The sequence below is a fragment of the Dromaius novaehollandiae genome, chromosome 2, assembly GCF_036370855.1.
Source record: "Dromaius novaehollandiae isolate bDroNov1 chromosome 2, bDroNov1.hap1, whole genome shotgun sequence".
Lineage (NCBI taxonomy): Eukaryota > Metazoa > Chordata > Aves > Casuariiformes > Dromaiidae > Dromaius > Dromaius novaehollandiae.
In genome coordinates, this window is record NC_088099.1 from 170,256,796 (window position 1) to 170,262,516 (window position 5,721).

The 5,721-nt window shown below is 48.9% G+C and overlaps 2 long non-coding RNA genes across 2 annotated transcripts; both read left to right on the forward strand.

Annotated features, from left to right (window-relative positions):
- The first annotated feature begins 239 nt into the window (after window positions 1-239).
- LOC135327373 (uncharacterized) lies at window positions 240-1,425 on the forward strand. Its single transcript, XR_010387493.1, has 4 exons — window positions 240-567; window positions 658-698; window positions 782-826; window positions 926-1,425. It is a non-coding gene; the product is annotated as an uncharacterized LOC135327373 (long non-coding RNA).
- A 67-nt stretch (window positions 1,426-1,492) lies between these two features.
- On the forward strand, window positions 1,493-3,309 carry LOC135327374 (uncharacterized). Its single transcript, XR_010387494.1, has 4 exons — window positions 1,493-1,983; window positions 2,075-2,115; window positions 2,199-2,254; window positions 2,354-3,309. It is a non-coding gene; the product is annotated as an uncharacterized LOC135327374 (long non-coding RNA).
- Window positions 3,310-5,721: the final 2,412 nt, after the last annotated feature.

A 5,721-nucleotide genomic window follows, 5' to 3' on the forward strand; every position in this document is an offset into this window, starting at 1 on the left:
CTGAAAGGGGCAGTCTGTCACTGTGACTCTGCATTGTGGCCGTTTGCAGTGTAGTCATAGTCGAGGCCTCCTCGGCCGCACCTCTTCTGGGGCCGCTCTTGTTTTGCGTCTCGCTGGCGCCCTTTCAGGGTTTCCTTCCCTGCGTCATCATGGCCTCGGGTCTTTCTCGCCAGCCTCCTCTGCGTCAGTCTTCTGAGCTTTGCCGGTGCCTTTCCATCCTGGGCATTGACGTTTGACTCTTTTCTGGGCTCGTCCAGAGCCTAGGCCCTACGATGCCACCACTGTGTGGCTCTTCCTGGCCAGTAGTGTCTTATGTGTGGGAACAGGTTTTTTTTGTGTAGGGCTGTCCTCTGTGTTTGTGTCTGCTGTTTGTTTGTCTGTGTGTTTTTGGGGCTGGAGCTGCCTTGCCTGTGGGTGTTAGCCATGGTGGTGTGTGGAGTGTGTCCGTGATGGACTGGAGTGGTGGTGTTGCAGGCATCGCCTGAGTGTGTGATTTCTCTCTGTGCTTGCAGGTTTTGCGGGAAGTTGTGGAGAGAAGCAGCTGAGTGCTGAGAAGAGCCTGAGCAGGTGAGCGGGGGAGCTTTTCGGTCTGATTTTATTGTGGTGTGGGTGGTGTTGGGCTGCCTGTCGGTGATGCCTTTTGCTCTGTTTTTTCAGGTCTGCTGTGGGCCTTTCCCAGGCGTGGCTGAGACTTTCAGGTGAGTGGATTGGAGCTGGATGTTGTAGGGCTGGTGAGTGCTGCCTGGCAGAAGAGTCACTTTGTTATTTTGTTTTCTTCCAGGTGCCACGGGCTTCCTCCCCAGGCATTGGAGTTGTTGTGGTGCAGGTGAGTGGAGTGCCGATGGCGCTTTGGTGGAGGGTGCCCTTGCAGATGGGGATGGAGCTGACTGGCAAGAGAGTGACTGCTTGTGCTCTGGTTTTGCAGGTGATGAAGGCAAATGTGGTGAGCAAAGGAAGATCAGTGTGGATGCGGCTGCTGCTGAGGATGGCTCTTGAGGACCGGTGACCTACAGCACTGCCACAGTTAAGTTGAGGGGCAAAGGGTGTTGGGGCATCCTCAGTTTCTGTGTATGTGTGTGTGCGTGCTGATGTTCAGTGTAGAGTGGAGGGTTGTTCTGGATGAGTGGTGTGTGTGAGGCAGAGGCAGTGGGGTGTGCATGGCAGAAAGTGAGGGTGGATGTCAGGCAGGGCAGCTCCAGCCTGTGTCTGTGTTGTTGTGTAGTGTATGTGGTGTGTGTTGTAGCTGTGCTATCTTTTGCTCAGGTCTTGATGTTGCTCTTGCTCTTTGTGCTCAAGGAGCACAGCCTATGCTCTGCAGCAGTAGCGTGGCAGGCATCCATTGTCTTTTGCCTGGCCAGACTCATCAGCATTGCTCCAATGGACTACGTCTTGTTCTGCATAGGCAGCTGAAAGGGGTGGTCTGTGACTCTGACTGTGCATCGTTGCCGTTTGCGGTCCGTCATAGTCGTGGCCACCGTTGAGGCCTCATCGGCCACACCTCTTCCGGGGCCGCTCTTGTCTTGCGTCTCGCTGGCGCCCTTTCAGGGTTTCCTTCCCTGCGTCATCATGGCCTCGGGTCTTTCTCGCCGGCCTCCTCTGCATCACTCTTCTGAGCTTTGCCGGTGCCTTTCCATCCTGGGCATTGACGTTTGACTCTTTTCTGGGCTCGTCCAGAGCCTCGGCCCTACGACGCCACGACCGTGCGGCTCTTTCTGGCCGGCAGTCTTATGTGTGGGAATAGGGTTTTTTTTGTGTAGGGCTGTCCTCTGTGTTTGTGTCTGCTGTTTGTTTGTCTGTGTGTTTTTGGGGCTGGAGCTGCCTTGCCTGTGGGTGTTAGCCATGGTGGTGTGTGGAGTGTGTCCGTGATGGACTGGAGTGGTGGTGTTGCGGGCATCGCCTGAGTGTGTGACTTCTCTCTGTGCTTGCAGGTTTTGCGGGAAGTTGTGGAGAGAAGCAGCTGAGTGCTGAGAAGAGCCTGAGCAGGTGCGTGGGGCAGCCTGTTGGGTCTGATTTTATTGTGGTGTGGGTGGTGTTGGGCTGCCTCTCAGTGATGCCTTTTTCTCTGTTTTTTCAGGTCTGCTGTGGGCCTTTCCCAGGCGTGGCTGAGACTTTCAGGTGAGTGGATTGGAGCTGGATGTTGTAGGGCTGGTGAGCGCTGCCTGGCAGAAGAGTCACTTTGTTATTTTGTTTTTTTCCAGGCGCCACGGGCTTCCCCCCAGGCAGGATGTTGGCGTTTGGAGTTGTTGCGGTGCAGGTGAGTGGAGTGCCGATGGCGCTTTGGTGGAGGGTGCCCTTGCAGATGGGGATGGAGCTGACTGGCAAGGGGGTGACTGCTTGTGCTCTGGTTTGGCAGATGATGAAGGCAAATGTGGTGAGCAAAAGAAGATCAGAGGGTGCGGCTGCTGCAGAGGATGTGTCTGCTGTTGAGGATGCCTCTTGAGGAGCAACAGTGATGCAGAGCACTGCAAAAGCGAAGTGCATGGGCAAAGGGTGTTGCGGGGTGTGTGTGTGTGTGTTGGTGTGTGTGAGGCAGAGGCAGTGGGGTGTGCATGGCAGAAAGTGAGGGTGGGTGTCAGGCAGGGCAGCTCCAGCCTGTGTCTGTGTTGTTGTGTAGTGTATGTGGTGTGTGTTGTAGCTGTGCTATCTTTTGCTCAGGTCTTGATGTTGCCCTTGCTCTTTGTGCTCAAGGAGCACAGCATATGCTTTGTAGTGCTAGTGCAACAGGCATCTGCTGTCTTTTGTCTGGTCTTGACTGACTCATCTGTGTTGCTCCAATGATCATCTTGTTCTGTGCAGGCAGCTGAAAGCAGCAGTCTGTCACTGTGATTCTGCATTGTTTCTGGCCAATCATCTTGGCAGCCATCATTCAGGTCTTGTTGGTCGTGTGTTTTCTGAGGCCTCTCTTATTTTGCATCTTCCTGGTGCCCTTTCAGGGTTTTCTTCCCTGTGTCATCAGAACCTCGGGTCTTTCTTGCTGGCCTCTTCTGCATGGCCGTTCCTCGCTTTGCTGGCCCCTTTCCATCACAGATGGTGGCATCTGACTCTTTTCTGGTCTCGTGGAGAGCACCAGAGCCGCACGGTCGTGGCATTGTAGGGCTTTCTGGCTGGCAGCATCTTCTGTGCTGGCATTGTTTTTTGCATGGAGGGTGTGTGTACGTGTCTGTGTGTACGTGTCTGTGTGTACGTGTCTGTGTGTACGTGTCTGTGTGTGTGTTTGGAGCTGCCTTGCCTGTGGGTGTAGTAATGGTAGTTGCCAGAGCAGAATAATGTATCTATGAAACACTTATTTTGTTTTTTCTTTTTTTTTTTGGGGGGGGGGGTTGTGTCAGTAAGAGATAAAAGTAGGTTTTTTTCTTTAATTTTTTTTATTGGGATGGCCATTTTGGGGGTGGGGGGGGGGTTCTATTCATGCCAGGATAGTGTTATCTTTAAATAAGGATGGAAGCATGTGGTTTTGTTAGTAGCTGTGATGACTGTCTGTGGTGGGAGTGTGTGGGCAGTTGGGTGGGCTTGGTGGTGCGTGTGTCTAACCTTGTATGCATGTGTTTTTCTTTTTCCAGGTTGTAGTTAGAATTTATTTTAAAATAATTTAAAAAAAAACCCCAGCTGGGGGATTTTTTTTTTTTTCCCCCGGCTGGTTTTTTTTTCCCCCGGTCCCGGCCGCTCTGCGAGGCGATGATCATCGCCAATGTTGGTGCGGAGCTGTGGCTGGGGACTGGGGGTTTTGTAGGCAGGGCAGTTTTTGGAGGTGTCCAGTAATGCTGTTACTGGGAGCTGTCCAGAAGACTGGAGGCGCTTGCCTGTTACTGTAGGGAGGTAGAATGATTGTGGTGGGAGTGAGTGGGCAGCTGTGTGGTTGTTGGGTGGGCTTGGTGGTGAGTGTGTCTAACTTTGTATGCATGTGTTTTTCTTTTTCCAGGTTGTAGTTAGAATTTATTTTAAAATAATTAAAAAAAACCCCAGCTGGGGGATTTTTTTTTTTTTCCCCCGGCTGGGTTTTTTTTCCCCCGGTCCCGGCCGCTCTGCGAGGCGATGATCATCGCCAATGTTGGTGCGGAGCTTTGGCTGGGGACCGGGGGTTTTGTAGGCAGGGCAGTTTTTGGAGGTGTCCAGTAACGTTGTTACTGGGAGCTGTCCAAAAGACTGGAGGCGCTTGCCGACTGATGAGAGTAGTAGCGGTGAGAATGTAGAGGTGAATGCTGAAGAGTGTGTGCAGCTCTTGTAGAGTGTGGGCTTGTTATGTTTTGTATGTTGTGATGATGATTTTTTTTGTGCAATAAAACAATAAAGATGGTGGTGTGTGTGTCTCCTTTCAAATAAAGATGGTTTTGCTGTTTGTTTCTGTTGTCTTATTTGAATTGCATGCGCCACACATTTGCTCTTACCCTTTTCCTCTTTGCTCTTGCTCTTTTGACCTTTTAAAATAAGAAGAAGGCAGAAGTTTTTGTCTTGTTCTTATTTTAATTTTTTGGTCCTCTGTTCTGTTTCCTATTCTTTTTTCTTTGTCTGTCTCTTATGCCTTTTTCTTCTCCTTTTCCCTGATTGTCTATGTTCACTTTGTGCAGGTTTCTCTCTACCTTTCTCTGTCTTTACTATTTACTCTTTCAGTCTGCCTGCACTGTGGTGCTCTGCTCTCTGTGCTTTTCTCTGTATTCTGTGCTCTGCCCTCAGCTTTGTGTTTTCTGCTTTGCTCTCTGTGTTCTGCTGTGTTCTGCTTTGCTCTGTATTTTCTGTTTTGCTGTGCTCTTTGCTGTGCTTTTTGCTTTGTTCTGTTCTCTGTGTTCTGCTCTTTTCTCTGTTCTGCTCTCTCAGCTCTCCTGTGTGTGCTTTTTGCTCTGTTCTCTGTTTTCTCTGTTGTTTTCTGTGCTTTCTGTCTTCTTTGTGGTTGTCTTTGTTCTCTCTGGTTGTCTTCTCTGTTGTCTTTTTTCTGTTTGTTGTCTCTGTTGTTCTGTCTTTGTCCTCTGTTGTCCTGTCTTTGTCCTCTGTTGTCTTTGTCTTTGTTTGTTGTCTTTGTCCTCTGTTGTTCTGTGTTTGTCCTGTGTTTGTCTTTTGTTGTTTGTCTTGTCTCTGTTTGTCTTTGTCTTGTCTCTGTTTGTCTTTGTCTTGTCTCTGTTTGTCTTTGTCTTGTCTCTGTTTGTCTTGTCTCTGTTTGTCTTTGTCTTGTCTCTGTTTGTCTTTGTCTTGTCTCTGTTTGTCTTTGTCTTGTCTCTGTTTGTCTTTGTCTCTCTTTGTCTTTGTCTCTCTTTGTCTCTCTTTGTCTCTGTCTCTGTCTCTCTTTGTCTTTGTCTTCTGTTTCCTCTTCCTCTTCTCCTCTCTTCCTCTTCTCCTCTCTTCCTCTTCTCCTCTCTTCCTCTTCTCCTCTCTTCCTCTTCTCCTCTCTTCCTCTTCTCCTCTCTTCCTCTTCTCCTCTCTTCCTCTTCTCCTCTCTTCCTCTTCTTTTTTCTAGCATACTGGCTGGGAGCAAATAATAATAATTTAACCATTTAAAAAAAAAATTATTTGCTCCCAGCCAGTATCCTACCCCTGCTACTGAATTCATTAAATATGCAAATTAAGCCTTTCTATACTTATTATTTTTCTTTCTTTTTATATATAATATATACTCACTATACATACCACACATACACACTGTACACACATACTATACACATATACTACACAGTCTATGCATGTATATATGCACAAAAACTGCACATAGACAAATAGTATACATAGTATATA